This window comes from Pygocentrus nattereri, chromosome 5, assembly GCF_015220715.1.
Source record: "Pygocentrus nattereri isolate fPygNat1 chromosome 5, fPygNat1.pri, whole genome shotgun sequence".
In the NCBI taxonomy this organism is placed as follows: Eukaryota; Metazoa; Chordata; class Actinopteri; order Characiformes; family Serrasalmidae; genus Pygocentrus; species Pygocentrus nattereri.
Genome location: NC_051215.1, coordinates 31,466,328 through 31,485,459, shown reverse-complemented (window position 1 = coordinate 31,485,459; position 19,132 = coordinate 31,466,328).

Genomic DNA, 19,132 nt, shown 5'->3' with positions numbered 1-19,132 from the left:
AAACAGTTCCTAGATACTAACAGGATAAGTGTGGGTCACAAACTCAAAGTACCAAATAATTCATTTGAGTAGCATAATAGTGAGTTCTGGGAGAATTTAACTAAATAACACTGACATGCCAAACAGGTTCTAGATATTAACAGGCTACGTATGGGTCACAAACTCAAAGTACTGGATTTTTTTTTTTTTTTTTTTACATAACATGATGGCAAGTTCTAAGACAGCTTAGCTTAATTACACTAAAATACCAAACAGGTTCTTGATATTAACAAGGTAAGTGTGGGTCACATACTCAAAGTACTAGACAATTAGTTTGGTTAACATGGTACATTCTGACATTTTGACTAAATGACACTGCAATGCCATTCTATGTTAATTCTAGATATTAACAGGGTAAGTGTGGGGTACAAATTTATCGTACTAGATAATTAGTTTGGGTTACATGAAGGAAACCCCTGAGACAGTTCAACATAATTATGCTGAAATGCCAAACAGGTTCTTGTTATTAACGTTGTACTTTAAGTGTGGGTCACAACCTCATAACACTTGATTTGGGTAATGATGGTACATTCTGACAGTATAATACTGCAGTGCAAAACAGATTGTTGATATTAACAAGGTAAGTGTGGGTTCCAGACTCAAAGTACTAGACATTTTGAGAAACATGAAGGAGACCAAAGTTTAACCAAATTACACTGAAATGCCAAACAGGTTCTAGATATGGTGGGAGTCACAATCTCAACATACTTGATAATTATTTTGATTAATCTGATTAACTAAATAACACTGAAATGCCACACACGTTCTAGACATCAACAGAGTAAATGTGGGTCACAAACTGAACATACTAGATCATTATTTTGGGTAACATAAAGGAACGTTCTGAGACAGTTTCACTAAAGTAGTCAATGATCATAGAGTCAGTCCTGATGCAAACAAGCTCTCAGTTCTTATGCTTTTATATTTGAGGGCTGCATTTGACACAGTTGACCACAGTGGTGGTCTCTGAGTGCCCTTAAGTGATTTTGGACCTACATTGCAGGGAGAGAGTTTCGTGTTAGCCTTCACGTGTCAAAGAAATACGACATATCTTGTGATGTTGCACAAGGACGCTGTCTTTGTCCCCTTCTTTTCTCATGACATATACAACCACTGGCTAATATCACCAGAGACCACAATATTCATTTTCATAGCTATGCTGAAGATTTTAGTTGTATATTTCCTTTGAGATGAATGACATACATGCCCAAGCTCCCTGACTACCTGTCTGTCTATAATTAATCAACTGATGAGCACCAACTCTCAAAAATTAAATGAAGGTAAGACAGAAATACTCTTAGTTGGCCCAAAAGCCAAAAGAGGTGCGCTCTTTAAAAGGTAAGGAGATCTGACACATCAGAGTAAAGGGCGAGTAACAAGTTTGGGTGTCATTTTAGACTCTGATTCAAATTTTAAATTGCATATTTCCAATGTGACCAAAACAACTGCCTCCCACCTACGAAATATTTTCAAAACACATCTGTTTTTGATTGAACAGGACGCTGAGAAGCTCATTCATGCTTTTATTTCAAGCAGACTGGCCGACTGTAATGCTCTGTTTACTGCTCTTCCAAAAAAGTCAATTGAAACTACAATTGAAACTACAGCTAATTCAGAACTCTAAACCAGGAAAACTAGGACAAGAAAGCACATCACTCCTGTTCTAGCTCTGCTGTACTGGCTCCCTGTACCCTTTAGAATGAATTTTAAAGTCCTTCTGCTTGTATACAAAGCTCTTAATGGTGTAGCACCTTTTTATATCACTGAGTCTCCGTCGCTTTATGTCCCTACACGAGGTTCTCCACAGCAAGTTTATTAGACATTCCATGTCCCCCAAAATATTTTTTTTCATCTACTATTCACCCAATCTGTCAAACAGGTGTAGAGAAATGGGTTTAGTGGACATTTTTAAACCACAACTCAAAGCATTCCTTTTTAATCAAGCTTACAATTGACAATATCTCTGCTGTCAGCACAAAAACCTTTGGTCCATTTTTGTCGTTTTTCAGTTTTTGACAGAATTTGAAAATGCCTGTTGCCCCTTACACTGTGTGTAGATTTCATGATGAATGGACCAAAAGAAATGACTGGAATGACTTGGAAAAAATTCTGGTTCCATTGACTTACATTAAAAGCAATGGTGTTTTTTTCCCCTCTCCTGTAAAGTTACCATTTTGGAGATGTGGCTTTGTTCTGACGAGAGTGATATGATTTTTATTTATTTTTTTATTCATTTACTATTTTATATATTCTTTTAATTCATTCCTTTCATTTTAAGCATAAGAAATACAATTCCTTGTATAAATGGCTTTCTCCTCTTCCTGTCCTGTGCATTTTGTGCCGCTTTCCTATTATTACTTTTATTTGTTGGTCTTTTTATTATTTGTTTTTTTTACTCTTAATTGACTTTTTAAATGATCTTTCTCTGTTGTTTTTACTGTGAAGCATTTTGAGCTGCATTTAATGTGTGAAAGGTGCTATATAAATAAAGACTATTCTCAATAAAAATATGCTGTTACAATGACTATTGAGACCTTTCATACAGATTAGAGATTATATAAAGGTTATTGAGGAATCGTTTTAATTCACCCGCTCTGTGATTTCTAAATCTCTGCTTTGCTCATTAAGCAGAAGATCACTCTAAAACAGTGACTTATGAAAGCCCCCTGGCTTTGAAGAACAAGTGGAATTCCCCATATTTGAGGGTGGGATTTGGTAGAGCTGACACAGTGGAGTAGGGGTGAGAACTAATCTGCCTTTTGATTTTAGATGGCCGTAACCTGCCCTCTGACTCTCCCTCCTGTGCTGCACTTCATCTTCTGAAGAATGTAAACTCTCTGAGACGCATCAGACTTTAGGATGAGCGCATGATCACACTGTAAAACTCGCAACACTCGCCATAAAGCTGAAAAAGAAACCTACAGTAAACTGTATACAGGCAAGTTCACAGTGTATCCATGTTGGCCTCCTTCTCTTGTTGGTAATTATTGTTGGAATTATTATGCATATCAAATCAGCTGTTCATTTCATTTTTAAACCCTGAGCTCCAGTTTGTGGGATCTACCCTGACTATTTTCCTCACTTTATCCCTTAGAATGAAACAGGCTGTTTTCGTTCATTTCCCTTTGGGAGTAAGATATGTAAATGACTGATATGTGTTCTCTACTCTGATTGGCTGCTCTTTGCTTCATTCAACCAAATTGTCAGGGATGAAACACTTTTTCAGTGTGACAACTTCAGTGTGAATGGGTGGGGCCTAACTACTGCAAGCTGAACTGGTGGGAAAATGTAAACGAAAATCAGTATTTGTGACCTCATGTAAACAACGAATTTAAAACAGGCTGTTTGTTTCCATATATGGTCTGTATGGACTGGACAGTGAATGGAAAGTTTGGAATGTTAATGATGTTTACAAACAACATCAAACTCATTTCTTTAAAAAAGTGAGGAGAATGTGGTTTTCCATGAAATGACATGTTAAGTTAACATTAAATATATGGAAGAGTTAAAGTGGCAGTAGATTGCTCAGAAGTAAAGAGTGGACAAATACTGACAGATTTGATATTATACTTAGTGTTGGAGACTTCTGTGTTATTTTCTGTTAAACATTAAAAATAAATCCTGCTCTTTTTTAGACACTGAAAAAAAACTTGTACTTGAAGAGCCCATATCATGGAAAGCTGAATTCTTTCCTGAAACAGAAGAATTTGATGAATATGTAGACATTACTAAAGATAAACGTTCCATTTGCTCCCAATTTAATACAGTCCAGATGGAAACCAAGCTAAAAAACAGCCCATTTTATATTCAAAATATATGTAAATGTTTTTTATGTCATAGGGACACTACAATGTGAAAAAAGTACATGTATTAGCTTACAGCAGTTTAGCTCCACCCACTAATGCTAAAGTTATAAGGAGCATTTTAGCTTTGAGTGCTTTGGCAATACGGGACAGCCAATCAGAACAGAGGTTATTAATGCATATCAGCCTTAAAGGTACAGTAACAAAAACCATCTCAGTGTAATGGAAAGTCAGAAAATGGTGATGTTAATAATTATTTTGACTGTTTTTGAAAGACAAAATTAACCACAATTTCTAAGGGGACCGCCAGGGGAAAATAAAAGACAACTGCAGGATATCGGACCTTAACTGGCCATTTTGACCTGAAATTGATGAAGCGAAAGGGTGGCATAACACTGTGTGTATTTCATTCCAATAACACAACGATGGCAAAACAATCAAGACGACAAACTTTGAACTGAAAAAAAAGCATTAAACATTTGTGAAATGAATTTTCTGTAAATCTTTTGTGAATTTTCTGAATTTATGTTGTTGGGATCAGCCTTTAGACATACAACAAAAATGCTGCGTTATCATTCATACCACTTTATTTATCAAAAAGTATTTCTGACAAAGTCTAATATACATCAGCTGAGATTCTTTCCAAACCTTTTATATCCAAAACTGTTACACTGACCTCACTCCCTCAACCTCAGTAAGCAAAGAGAAATTATTTTATCCTTTTACTTTCAAATAATGAAATATATCTTAAAAAAATAAATAAATCAAAAACATTGTACATTGTAAGTTAGCTTCTTCTTCTTGGTTTATCAAACAAAGTCCTAACAATGTACAGAAACACACACACTCACTCACACACACATACACACAAAAGCTCCTGTCTGGTCTGGTGGTCTGGTCAGGGCTTGAAGAAAGAGTCAGCAAGGAGCCAGCAGTGAATGTGTGTGTGTGTGTGCGCGCGCACTGGCGAGAGAGAGACACTCATTAGAGCAGATGTGCTGCTGCTGTGGCGGCTGCTGCTTCCTTCCTCTGGCCTGAGAAGACAGGCAGCTGCTCAGCAAAGGGCCAGTGTGGCTGATCCCTGACCTCAAGCCCAGGCTGACCCCTGGCCCTGACGGGGGCAGGGACCCACCAGATGGGGGCTGATTGGGGGGAAGGGGATGGGCTGGGCTGAGGCTCTGAACTGTTTACGAGTTTGGAACACTGGCTGTTGCTTTTTGGGGTGGAAACTTGTGGAGTTGGTGCATGTGTGGGGGGCCGAAAGGCGGGGCAGCTGAGCCAAAGTGGAGGAGGGGGGACTTATGGCAGCAACACATGGCACAGAAAAACATTACGCACAAGTGGTTTGTTGAGAGGTTTCGGAGGGGGAGAGTTGCGCAGGACATTGTTTGGACCTCAGCCAAGAAGCTCAGTTTTAACTGTACCAACGCTCCTCTGTTTCTCGACCTTGGTTGTCGGCAGGAGCGCATGTCCGCTTTTCCTGTAAGATCCACTTATGATGACCGTGTGTACCAAACCAAGTCAGAATTCATTTTTACATGACCATCTTCCAACCTCTTTGAGCTACACATGATCATTACTATGCCTTTATAAGAGATATATGTAACGATTCTCTGCTCTAATTGGATGGCCTGTATTGCGCTTCATTCAAAAAGCAGTGCAGGCTAGAACACTCTTAGCTACAAAGTGAATGGGCAGGGCTAAGCTGCTGTAGGGGTGAATTGGTGGATAGGTGTAAATCATTATTGTTTTTTGTGACATCACAAAAAGAACGATTTCCAAAGAGGCACTTTTTGCAGCTTATTTTCCATATAATGACCATATGAACTGTGGAGTGAATCGTGTGTTTTTGAAATTTTAATAATGTTTTATAATGTTTAACTTGAGCATTACTTATGCAGTGATAAGCTATTCATGGGAACTTTCAGGCCACTGTGAAAAGCCATAACACAGGAAACACAGGAAACCTGCTGAAATGTCACATCCACACAAATGATTATTGGCAGCATTAGTCAACTTTACCCATGTCAGAGACTTCAAATGACCTGTTAAGGGGATTAGCATGATTACCATTATTCTGGAGCTATTTAGCCACTGTACATCTTAAAAATGACTATTTTTGAGCCTTTTTCAACATTGAATCCTGAAACACATATAAACATTCAGAAATGTGCTCGCTTATTATTTACCTGGTTCTTTGCTGGCAAGACGGAAAGAAACAGGATTGGGATTTTAGCACAGAATTTGCAAATACACAGAATGTTAACTAGCATATCAGCTAATGGTACAAGGACATTAAGGACTTTCTAATAATTTACTTAAAAATAAATTTACTGAATAATTTATTTTTAATCCATAATTTAGTAACAGACTTGAAGATCCATAGTGGCCACATATGTTAAAATCACATGAAAATCACTGAAAATCTAAAAAAAAAAACAATTAGCAAATCTACTTTCTTCCTGTAATCTTGAGAAAATAAGGATGATGCAGCTTCCTGCTGCACATGTGACAATTCCAGATGTTTATGCGATGAATATGTTCAGATAACAGAGCTGAATGAAAGTTGAGGGACAATAAAATGCACATTTGTTGTAACCTTTAATGGACGACTCATGAAAAACTATTTTTGAAGTAAGAGATGGTAAACAGACTCACACATTAATGCAAAAATAAGGTTTGTGGGGTATTTAAAGTATTAAATCTCAAGGTAAAGTGTAGTTATGGGGGGCTGGATCAGCCAATGATATGAGTGTTATTTATCTGAAACATGCATTGAGCTATTGTGAAGGACACTTTACCCTTTTAAATGTCTTTTATCTTTACTTCACACACACACACACACACACATCAGCCATTATGGGCCATGTAAAAAAAGACTTATGAAGTGTTAGAAGAATAAAAAAAACAAAAACCAAGCACAAATGCAGAAAGCGCCGGCCTCATTTCCATTTCATGTTCTTTTTAATGTTCATACAGATTTAATGTCGGACTATTAAACAAGGATTTAAAGGAAATTATGCGAGTGCTGTCAGATACAGTAGATTACATCTTTTCTATAGAGCCTATACCCTAAATTTTTCTTGTTGAGGTCATTTATTCTTCTTGAGGCCAACTTATAACATTTGTGTGGCTTTATGTTCTGAAAATGGTCATAACTGATTTATACACAACTATTTTCCAACCTCTCTTTATCCCTTAGAATTAAACAGGCTATTTTTGTTCATGTGCCTTTAAGACAATATGAGATAAATGAGCTCTGTTCTGCTTGGCTGGTCTGTATTGTGACTCATTCAACAAGCATTCAAAAAGCTAAAACACTCCTTATAACGTCAACAGGAATGGGCGGAGCTAAACTGCTTAAGGCTGAATAGGTGGCTGTGCTGTATGTAAATTATATGGTTCTGGTAACGCTACAGAAACAATGAATTCAAAACAAGGAATTGCAGCTTAGTTTCCATCTATAGACTTTACCGACTGAGGCATGAATGATTTTGGAACTTTAAAAATGTTTACATAGCTCCTGTATTTCTAAAAATTGAGTGACCAAAATTGAAAAAAATATCATTTTCCATGATACAGGCTCTTTAAGTGATATATTAACTACATACATGCTGCGGTCAGTTTCTAGACTCTAGCAATGTGCTCAATAATGCACTTTCTGCTGAAGTAATAATGACGCTACATTAAGATTTACAGTATGGTCATCATGGGTGGAACTCCAAACAGTTAAAAGTAACATGCACACTCACTCACACACACACATACACACACATGCTGAGTATGATTCATGTGTTTCGTGAGTCAGTCCTCCACCTCATGGCCGAGCAGCAGTGGGAGCTCTGCCTGGACATTTGCTTCTCCATGTCTCCAGAATGGACAGGTGTTGGCGTCAGCAGCGTCCAGACTCGTTCCAGCAGCTGTTGCATGCTTTCAAACAAACACACACACACACACACACACACACAAACACACATGCACACACTTACACACTTATCCACACACCTCCCCCAACTGACAGATGTAGTCACACCACCCAGCTAGCTTTATGGAGCCTTGGCTGTTTTGACTTTAAATATTTGCCCAGGAGGGACTGCCCTGTTTGGGCAAGGCAGGAGAAGCTGCATGGCTGGGTGTAGCTGCAGGAAAAGGCAATGGACTAGAGTGGCCAACTGTGACACACAGGCTGCACAAACATCTGAACTCTGAGTGCTGGAAAGGTGTGAAGATGTGTTCAATTCACGCACGTTAACACCTTCTGCTATCAAGACCTGACCCTCTACTCACAGCTGTTATTTTTATCATACAGACTCCTTGTACAGTCATTAGCCTACATTTACCTCCTCAGCTTTTCCAATCATGCTTCCCAAATGAAGGTCAACTTTGTTACCAACAGACTCAACAATTCCACAGCAGAACGTCTGAATTTGGTAGAGTTTCATTTAGTGTGACTGACATAGTGTGGCATTTAATGTGTGGGGAAAAAAGATTTGACCCACCTTGTTAATTTGATTTAGTAGCTTAAAATGAGCAATGTTTTGACTTGCTAGCTTAAAATCATGCCCATTTTTTGACATACAAGCTTAAGATGCCTGACTTTTTTATTATTAGCTTAAAACAACTCTTTTATTTTTAGCTAAAGATTATTTACTTTTTTGGCTTTCTATCTTATAATTAGTGGCTTTTTCAATTCCTAGCTTAAAATTACTTTGTGTCCAGCCTAAAAATTATATTTTTGTTCTTATTAGCTTAAAATATTGATTTTAACTTGATAGTTTAAAGCAGCTGTTTTTACCTGCTAGCTTAAAATCAATACAATTTTTTATTGTTAGTTTAAAATAAATGACTTTTTGACTTGGTAGCTCAAAAAATTAACATTTTTCAATTGAAATTTTAAAATGTTATTTTTTTTACTTGTTTGACTTACTAACTTAAGTTGACTGACTTTTTAAAGGATAGCTTAAAATGACTGATAGTTTGGTTTGCTATCTTAAAATTAACAACTATTTGACTTTTAAGCTTAAAATGACTTTCTTGGCATTCTTGAAAATGATGGTTCTTCAAAGGTTCTTCAGTAAAATGGTTAATCTTAAAATCACTGACTTTTTATTACTACCATAAAATGACAGATTTTTTCACTTGCTAGATTAAAAACAATTTACTTTTTATTTTTAGCTTAAAAAGACTGACTTTTTGCCTTGCTGGATTACAATGACCTTTTTTCACTTGCCATCTTAACAGGCCTTTTTGTGGGTTTGTAAACTTGTACATGGGTTTTTCTTCCAGAGATCTAGACAGTTATGTCCACTGCAGTGGTGCTAGTTGTTCTGGCAGCAATATTTCCTGAACATCAAGCATTTGTCACAAGACCTATTGACAGCCTTCTATGATTCTCTTGATCTCTCAGACATAAACTGTTCATAGTGAAGCAATACATAGATTTTTAATAATACTGCTCGGTTTATTTGATAAAGCTGAGGGTGTTGGAAATTCCAAAGGCGCCCGTGAATAGGAAACTAATCCAGCTGGATTCGGAGGGAGCACTGCGAAAAGCACCTTGTTCTGCCATCTGGGCCCACACACTCCCATTCCATTAAGAAGCCACATTAAGGTGCAGGTAATTGCTGGAGCCAGCCGACAGGAGTGCAACCTGCAATACTTTTGACTGTCCAAAAAATAGAGAGAGAGAGAGAGAGAGAGAGAGAGAGAGAGTGAGAGCGAGAGAAAGAGAGAGAGAGAGAGAGAGAGAGAGAGAGAGAGAGAGAAACTTTCCTTGCACAGCAAATTCATCTTGAAACACTGCTTCTAAGGACTGCCAAACAGATGCCAGTACAATTGCTTCTCTTTTTTCCCTCTCCCCCTGCAATCTAAGTATGGTGCCCATATGGTTGCAGCTGAGGGGAGTGATTGTTGGTATTGTTCACTTTGTCAGCGGTCCTGGCCGATGTGGGAGCAGTAATGATAATGCTGTGTGCAGATGTGTGCTGGATGCAGGCGCTCGTTAGTCGCATGGGGGGACAGGAAAGGCCCTCTTCACTCACACTGGCCGTGCTGCCTGGGGTCACTCGAGCATGCCTGCAGTGTGGGGAAAGGTATGCTAGTGGGGCACAAGGCCCTTTGCTCTCCCTCTATAGCTGATAAGCACCAGTCGTTTAAATCACCACACTAGCTCTGTCCATCGCAAATAAATGTCTGACATGAAATTGTTGCTGATTTTGGGACACTGCTTTACCTGCCACCTGCTTTTACCCCTTCATCCCATTTATATAACTTCACTTTCCTACTATTATCATTATACAGCATATACATTAGTCTCATAGTAGTTACTGAATAATAAGCATAGTGTTATTCTACATTACTTATCACTATAAGTTTATTAAAACAAGAGGAGCAATTCTTACAGTGTCAGCTGATAAATATCTGTTTGTAAGCAGAGAAAGAAAAAAAATCATAATATCAATTGAGAATAGGATAATGCACAGTCTTGTTTTGCATAAAGAAAAAAGAACCCTTTACACTTTATTTACATTTGCACCACATTTTGTCATTTTCAACAAAACATTTGCATGCTTCAATCATTCTTTGCATGGTGAAACGGTTGTTCAGGTTGATGGACAATGTGTTCTATGTGGTTGTATATAGCACCAAAAAGGTCAAGCGTGTAACAGTAAAAGAACTCTTGTGAACACTTTATTTGGATTGGTGCTTTGTAGATGATTAATAAACCCTTAACAGATCATCAATAACGCAACCACTACATGTCAGTGAAGTAGCAGTGGTGAAGAATCTGAATAAACTGAAGTAAATATTTTGTAGATGTTCTGTTAATGCATTACTTACATGAAGTATATGTGTTGTTAATATGTTACTTCCATTACACAAAACTTGACTTTACCAACCTTACCTAACACCTAACCCTCATCCTGGCCCTAATCCTTACCCTAACCATAACCTCAACCCAAATCCTAACCCTGACCATCATAAGTTTTTGACATGTTACTGAGAGACTGTCAAGTGTTCATTTCATCTAAAAAGGACCACTCAAAAAAGTTTCACCGAATCTACAACGTTCTCCATCAATCTGAAGAACCATTTCACCATGCAAGGACCTATTTAAGCATGCAGATAATTCTTTGAGTGTTGAAAAACATCTCTTTTTTTAACATAATTTCATTTGAATAGTATAGCAAGGCCAAAGTAAAAACTCAAAGTTTCTAAGGCCTAATAAACTGAATATTAAGCCTGGGATGAAGAAGTAAAAAAAAGCCCCCTTTCAAATCTCATGACTCTTTCTACTGATGGTGTGTATCTATATTGGAGTTCTCCTCTGCAGTTTAGTCCCACATACAAGGCCTTTACAGGCAGGCTTGCTCTAACTGCAGAGACTGAGTCATGTTTAGAGTCAGCAAGTGGCGTTGTCAGACAGCAGCCCAAAAACAGGCTGCTCAGAATGAATTCAGTCTTCGTGTTCATATGCTCCCACTCATGAGAAGAAAGGCAGATGGAGACCTTTTGGCCCAGCACCCAGAGCCGTACCCTTATAGCAACCGCCACAGCAATGACAACAAAACCGCAGGATGCAGAGAGCAAATCGGGCTAATCAAGCTGCGACTCCTATTTTCTCACTTTTGTTTTTTTTTTTTCATTTTTATTTTAGAGGACGCATCAAAGTTACGGAGCACTGCTATCACATTCATCCTCAATCTCGAAAGCCTCAGGATTGCTCTTCTGTCTCCTGCCAAGGGTGCCGTGCGGCCATGGATAATGCTGCATTGTGAGAGAGAATGTGGTGAGTTGGTTGTGCCAGGTCCCACAGGCTGAGCCCACGTCTCTCTCTCTCTCTTCCTCTCTCACTCTCTAACCCAGTTCAGGTTGTGTGCATTAATCCTGCGAGTAGGCCTCGGGCCACTCCTGCACTGCTGCATTTTGGTGAAGGCGACAGATGGGGCGTGCGCTGCCGGAGCTCGCCGGGAGCTGAGAGGTTGGCATCTTCACGCAGCCACGATTGCACTCACACTTTCGCTGACATTTGCCCACAACCACAAGTAGGTCTTAATATTGTAAGGAGCACCCGGTGCACAGTGGAGATCAGACAGAAGAAGGTGCTTGTTAGAGTCAGCATGCTAAAGCGACAGTTTGTCAAAAAAATCTAATTAACACAATTTTTCCCGTGTTAAATTTAGCCCAAATGCAGTTGGTCAGCCAGAACATCGGTGTCTGAAGTTGGCTTCTTTAGTTTTGCTTCTTCAGCTTACATTAGCCCAACTCACCAGTTATCTTCATGCTAACTGCAGGCCTAAATAATCACACACTCAGATGAGTAGTTTCAAATAGACTAGCTTATGTATTTTTTTCTCTGTGTATGACATTCTGATATCTATATAAAATGACAAAGGTACTGTCTATGTGTCACAGTTAAATATAGCCATTACCAGTAATTGTCGTGACAGATGACAATAATGTTTGATGTCATTCTACAAGCTAATTTTTGCTGAGTGTACTCTAGTTACACTTACTAGTATTGTCATACCAATTAAAGTTAATGGTAACACTGTTATGTAACTGGACATAATCTGTCATCACAGCTCATGACAGAATATGAAAGGTTTCCTAACACATTTATGAATTATTGCTCAATGTTACGTAGTAGAGTTGAAGTAATACTGATACCAGTGTCATACAGTATCAGAAACCACATAAACAAGACTAAGATTACTTAACAAGGCTAACTCAGTACTAAAATATATTTATGGTGTTATGTAACCATGATACAAAAAGTATCTGTATTCTGTCACAGTTACATAAAAAAGACAATAATTCAATTAGACACATTATGAAAACAGGGTGACTACTTGCGGTATTACATTGAACATTTTTCAAATGTGACCTAATTTGCCTTCTGTTTGATTTTTGCAAGTTGCACAGGTGACACGAACTCAGTTCACCAATCTCTGTTGCCTGAGGTGTTGGCATAGCAACGGCCAAGCGCACCAGAGGGTTGGGTCTCGGCAACTTGTAACAGACATCAAAAGATTTGTCCTCTGCTTTGTCATGAATGGTACAACATCTCTAAAAGCAGCTTGGACTGGGCTACAGATATCCAGCATCTGAATGAGAGGGTGAAATTCTACACGCTGCTTTCCAAAATGAAAAGCAGCCTACCCAGTGGCACCCTTTGCCTTTTCTGTAAGGAGCTAAGGACATCTTTGTCACTAGAAGACATTCTCCGTTTTATTTTCATGGTCCAAACATGACAAAACCAAAAAAAGAAGTTGCGTCCAGTGTGCAGTTTTAGCAGACACAATTATATAAATTCTATGTATTTTCTATCACTTTTATTATTATTTTTTTAATCGCTGTAAACCCTTACGTGGTTCAGTCCAGGATCCGGGTTTCTGCTCCTCACTCCAACTAAAGAATGCCTGTGTGAACTGTTTTCCATGCCATCGCTGAGTTACAGACATTAGAGTGCAATACGCCTGGTCTAATGAATAAAAAAATTGTATGATTTCAAAAGCATAATAAGACGTTTTGGTCTCATGTTACCATGTCTGAGTGATATTTCTGTCCATTTATATCCGTTAGGCGAGGCTTGGCACGGCTGCGCTGTGCATCTGCAGTGTATCGAGCTTTGCTCTGCTGCTCCAGCAGTGTGTGATGAGCGTGTGGTTCCTGCTGAGTCACACGTTTGTGGTAGGCAGGTGTGGGACCTCCATGGAGATGGATCTAGCAGACAGTATTACAGAACACCAGACAGAACAAGGCCTCACCTTTTCCCAACACTCATTCAATTCCTCAAACACAAACACTGAGCACTGGGGGGTCCTTATACAGGAGCAGCAGAGTGTGTGTGTGTGTCAGGCTGTGTCAGTACGTCAGACTCTGGCCGACAGTGCTGAGAATGACTGAAGGGAAACACAGGCCTCAGAGGACGAAGCTGGAGAACACTTGAGCCGCCCAGACATCTTACATCGAGAGCAATTCAACTCAACAGGCCACATTTTAGCATCACAAAACAACCTGCATCATATTAATAATAAGCACCACCTCACATCGGTGCTGTTTGGCCCTCTCTCCGTTTTCTGCGTAGTTTACGCACTTTCATTTCTGACCAACCAAATTTAGTGTGGTGCGCAAAGCATTAACTATGTTTTAATCTCTTTATGCCACCTCCTAGTGGCCATATCATCGGCAGTTCTGGTATTTTTTAATTAATATGATATTTGAATAATACATTATTCCCCATAATTCTTTAGTCAGATTAATGAGTACACTGTTGACTCTGCATTGAGCTGCTAGGGAGCAATGGGGAGCGAAAGGGGAGGAGTGAAAACCCCCTGCTGTGAAAACAATGCACACCTCTCAATAAAGACAGCTGTGCTGAGATAAACAGACAGTACAACTGCAGTTTCTTCATATCAAATGATTGTGTATGACTGCCATAATAAACTCAAACACAATAAACCGCTTTTATTTTAGGTAGTTTGACCAGAGGAGGATGGGCCCCCCCTGGTGAGCCTGGTTCCTCCCAAGGTTTCTTCCTCAGTTCTGAGGGAGTTTTTCCTTGCCACTGTTGCCCCTGGCTTGCCCACCAGGGGGTTTCTGTACATTCTTACAGTCCTGTTGAAACTTTTTTCAACAAATTCTGTAAAGCTGCTTTGTGACAACATCTGTTGTAAAAAGCGCTATACAAATAAATTTGATTTGATTTGATTTTATAATTATTGACTTGTGTGCAAATCTACGAAGATGGAAATCCTGCAAGCTCACTTCCAATTTTGTAAATCATTAAGATTTCCATCAAAATACATTCCATCAACATTATAGGAGACAACAAATGCTTAGTTCAACTGAGAGACCTCCTCCAAAAACTGCATTTTATGCTTACTGTGAAAAGGGGATGAACTATTTGAATCATTTTAATAGTTGGACCTTTACAGTACTTACAGTACAGTACAGACAAAAAAGCTTAAGATTAGAGTCAAACGAGTCTGGCTTCGATTGATGTTTTCACAAATATAACATATCTGCACTATTATGCAATTAACAAAATACGGTCAGAAATAAGAAAAACATACTAGATAAAATATATAATTCTAATAATAATAAGCATTAACAGATTTGGCAACTGATAAACAAAAAATTCAGTGTAGAATGTGCTGCAAATAAGAGCCTCTTAAACATCTGCTCCACTACTAGAAGTCCACACTTTCTACTTAACAACTGTAGGATTATTCAGTGTTCAGATGGATGTATTTACACTAAAGGAAATTGAAGACAAGTGCAAAACATTCCATTTTATGTCAAAGTGAAGGCATTAACTGTGAAAGATCTGTTAGGTAGTTTATCTGCCCTGCTAACCAGCCAATAGTCACTTTAACTTTGCACTCTAATAGCTGCATTCAATGAAGAAAACAGACAACAAAATCGTTAATAGCAATTACTCCTATGGCAGTTAATCACCAGCTGAAATTGAGTTTTTGAACTTCAGTCAATTAAAACACAAACGCTAAATGTTTGATCCACTGTCAGAGAAGACTTTTTTACTATAAACAAGTAGGTAAACTGATATCTATAAATAATACATTAACAGAACAATAACATTACATCCTCAGTCATCTGTTAGAATGTTCTATGTGAAGCTCAATGACATCATTTAATGCCTCCAGGTTACTTACACTACTAAAAGTAAATAAATAAACTATGTTTTTACTTATAAAAAGGAATTTAAACTATCTGCCTTACAATTTAGATTTTACTGAACTTCAAATAATAGGACATGAGCCGCAGGTTATTGCTGTTTGTTTACTATTAGTTTTATGAACTAATTTCTAAGGCAGCTAGGTTACTCATTTGGTGTACAATGAACTTAAGTAAAAACAGTAAACCATTTGTACAGTGTGTAAACTCTCTGTACTTACCGTCCTTCTATTTATAAATTTATAAGTAAAGACTTTCATGCTTTAACTTGTAAGACATTTTCAAGGATTATTTTAAGTTTCTCTATTTTGATTTAAAACTCTGGACATTTTTCTTCGAATGCATCTAAACACAAGTCAAACAGCAGCATAATTAGAGAAAGACAGCCAACATGGGCCGTATGGAGGGGTTTTCCCTTTGAGGGGTGTTCATCTGTATACAGGCCCTCAGATCACTTCAATGATTTGGAAACTATAGGTTCTTTCAGAACACACCCTATGAACCACAGGAAAACAATGCAGTACAACAACGGAGTAAAAAAAAAAAAACACGTTTACAGAACGTACATTTTTTGCATAATCAGCTCTCGTGGGAGTTGGTAAGTGGGTGACACAGTGACACCAGCTGTGCAGTGAACAAGTACACAGCTGTTTGCAGAACAATGATACAGAGAAGGTGAGAACAACTGGCAGGACAGCACTGTTACAGGGTGACTTATAAACACAAAACAGCAATAAACAGACCAAGATGGAGGGCTATTGTGACTCAAAAGCCAGTCTTGTCCTGCAGGCAAACTGAGGGAAACTGCTCCAAATGTCTACTCTATATTGATAAATGAAATGTGTACTACCGCTGCAGGGATACATTCTAAGGATGTGCTGGGATGGATCGTCAGTGATGATTGCTGAGGTCATCAAGTGTTTCAGCTCTTTCGAAACCAGACGCCCTCACTCAGGTGACCCAGACAGTAACTGTAATGTAGTCATTGAAATATCCGATGGGTAAAGTATGTTTAGTTGAAGTGAAAATAAGTTATTCCCTCCTCTGTAGTGAACAATCTTAATCATGGCATTTAATATTCATTTTGTTGCACAATTTCTATTTATTTGCCTGAGCTTAACAATAAAAAAATTATCAGAATACACAACATATAAAACATGGCATAATTTTTGCACAGACCACATTTAATACCCCCCCATGCTAAATTAAGCAAATAAACATATTAACTGCGTAGATGACTGTTCTCTGGAGAGGGTGTGTAGTAATTCCCACTATCATATCATTTGACCAGGGCTGCCCAAACCTTTGTGTACGACATATATATATATATATATATATATATATAATGTATTCCATCAGAAAAAGACTTGTGTTTCTAAAAGAGTTCTTATTCCAAGCAATTTTGGAGCATTTCTATTGGTCCATACATCATGAAACTTTAGGGCAACGTAAAGGGCAGCTGCTCGTTTTAATTAACGTCAAAAAACGAAAATCAACAAAAATGGAGATATAAGGTTTGCTCTGACTGCAAGCGTATACTAGAATACATAACACGAACATAGTTCTGTCTTTGGGTTTTTAGTGACTTTTGGCAATGACTGTGTTCATATCATATATTTTATTCATGTGGAGTTGATGTGCACATTTGAGTCAGTCAAATTCAGTGTATCTTCAATCTCCCTTAACAGGTATCAGACATACATGAGTCGTCCCAGCCTGAACCCGTTAAGGTCATCAGAGCAGGGAAAAGTGCTGACTCGTCACTGTCTGCATCCTGCCAAGATCCCCCCTCCATACTCCCCCCCTCCATATCAACATCCCACGCCCTGATGCCCACTTATCTGCAACAGACAGAAACGCAACCAACAGCTGGTGCACAGAGAGGCCTACTGAGCATGTGCTACAGTGAATTGTGAATTTAAACTAATTATACTCACTGAAATGGACATCATACAGAGGCTTTAGTCAGCCTAATGCTCTTCACATATACAGACACACATGCATAACTCAGATCACCCTTCATTTATTTCACATTAAAATATCATAATGGAAATCATTTTTTTCAGCTTCAGGAAAAACAAAAAGAGAAAACACTTATAATAGAAATGTACACAGAAGCCTCAACAACTAAATATAATATCAAAAACATCACTCTTTGCCTTTATTAGATGTTTTAAAGAAAGCTGTAGGGATATTTTTCCACACCTTCAAAGTTCAGTCTTAGAATTTGGGTGCTTTTTCTGCCTCTCATGATCCATGTAATCCCAGGCACATTAAGTGATGTTGAGGTCTGTGTGCATACTTTTGGCAATAGTTGGGGTGGTGTCACATTTATTAATGTGGAAATGATGCACACATTTGTATTGAAAGTACATTCAATGCATCACTTTGGATACTATGTCCTTCATAACAACTGACCAAAACGTTCATCTATTTCTGTAGGCATCATAAAAGCTACATTTGCCAGCGTCATTTCGAGTTGGCATAACGTTTGTGTCAGGAAACACAGATTTGCAGAAATGACATAGCAATGACATGGACAACTGACTCTGTAGCTCATGCACACACAATGCTGTTGATGTGCCATTATACAGCATCATGTAGCGTTATTACAGCATTATGTGACTGTGACGTACACTGAGAAAGTCAGTGGTCATAAAGATTTTGTGTTATTTCACTTAAGAAAAAAAGACACCTGATGTGCTATATCAACTTGACATTAAGAAAGTGACAAAACTAGCCTTTTTGACAGATGATGCCTACTGCATACAGCCTCTATGTTTAAATAGTTTATGTCAGCTCTCATGAGGAGCTTAAGTAGGACACATGTAGTCTTATGAACACTAAAGTGTTACCAAAACACCACCAAAAGTTTGAAAAGTAAGGCATGGGAACAAGATAACTAAGCCTTGACCACAGCTTAATAAAGCACAATCTTGTTCTCATGCCTTACTAAGTCGGGCACACGGGCACACATTAGGATCTCGTTCGCACATGTTAATACGGTGTGGCCACACATTATTTTTATTTATATGGGGTGTTACCAGGAGGGCTCCATAGTAAAGCACATATCCTGAGTACGTAATAATTTTAATGCAGTGTTGTTTGTGAAGTGATTTTGCTCGAGTATTTAACTTTATTTCTCTCACTGAAAAGCAGTAGTGTTTTATCTCAGCTCCTGAGAGCTCCACGCACTTTCTGAGCACTTCTGCGTGAGACAGAGATGAAGGGGGCGGGGGGACCTTGGCCTGCACCTCTCTCAGACACCCCCCACCACCACCACACACAGACATTAGAGTTGGAGATTGCATCTTCTTTTGTTAGAGGACGCAAGCTGGATGGTGTGCCCCTCCTCATTTGAAAAAAGAAAAAAAAAATTCCCTCCCATGCTCCCGTCTCGCCCCCCCCCACAGCCAGCAGCACCACTGCATTGTCTGGGAGGCCACGGCAGGCCGCTTGTTGCTTTGCCTTCTGGCTGTGCGCGCTGGGCACTCCACAATGGCTGCCTTTTAAACCCAACAGACTCTCCAAAGAAAAGAGAACGTCTTCCATACCTTTTTCTCTGCCCTTGTACTTTCTTTTCCACTCTC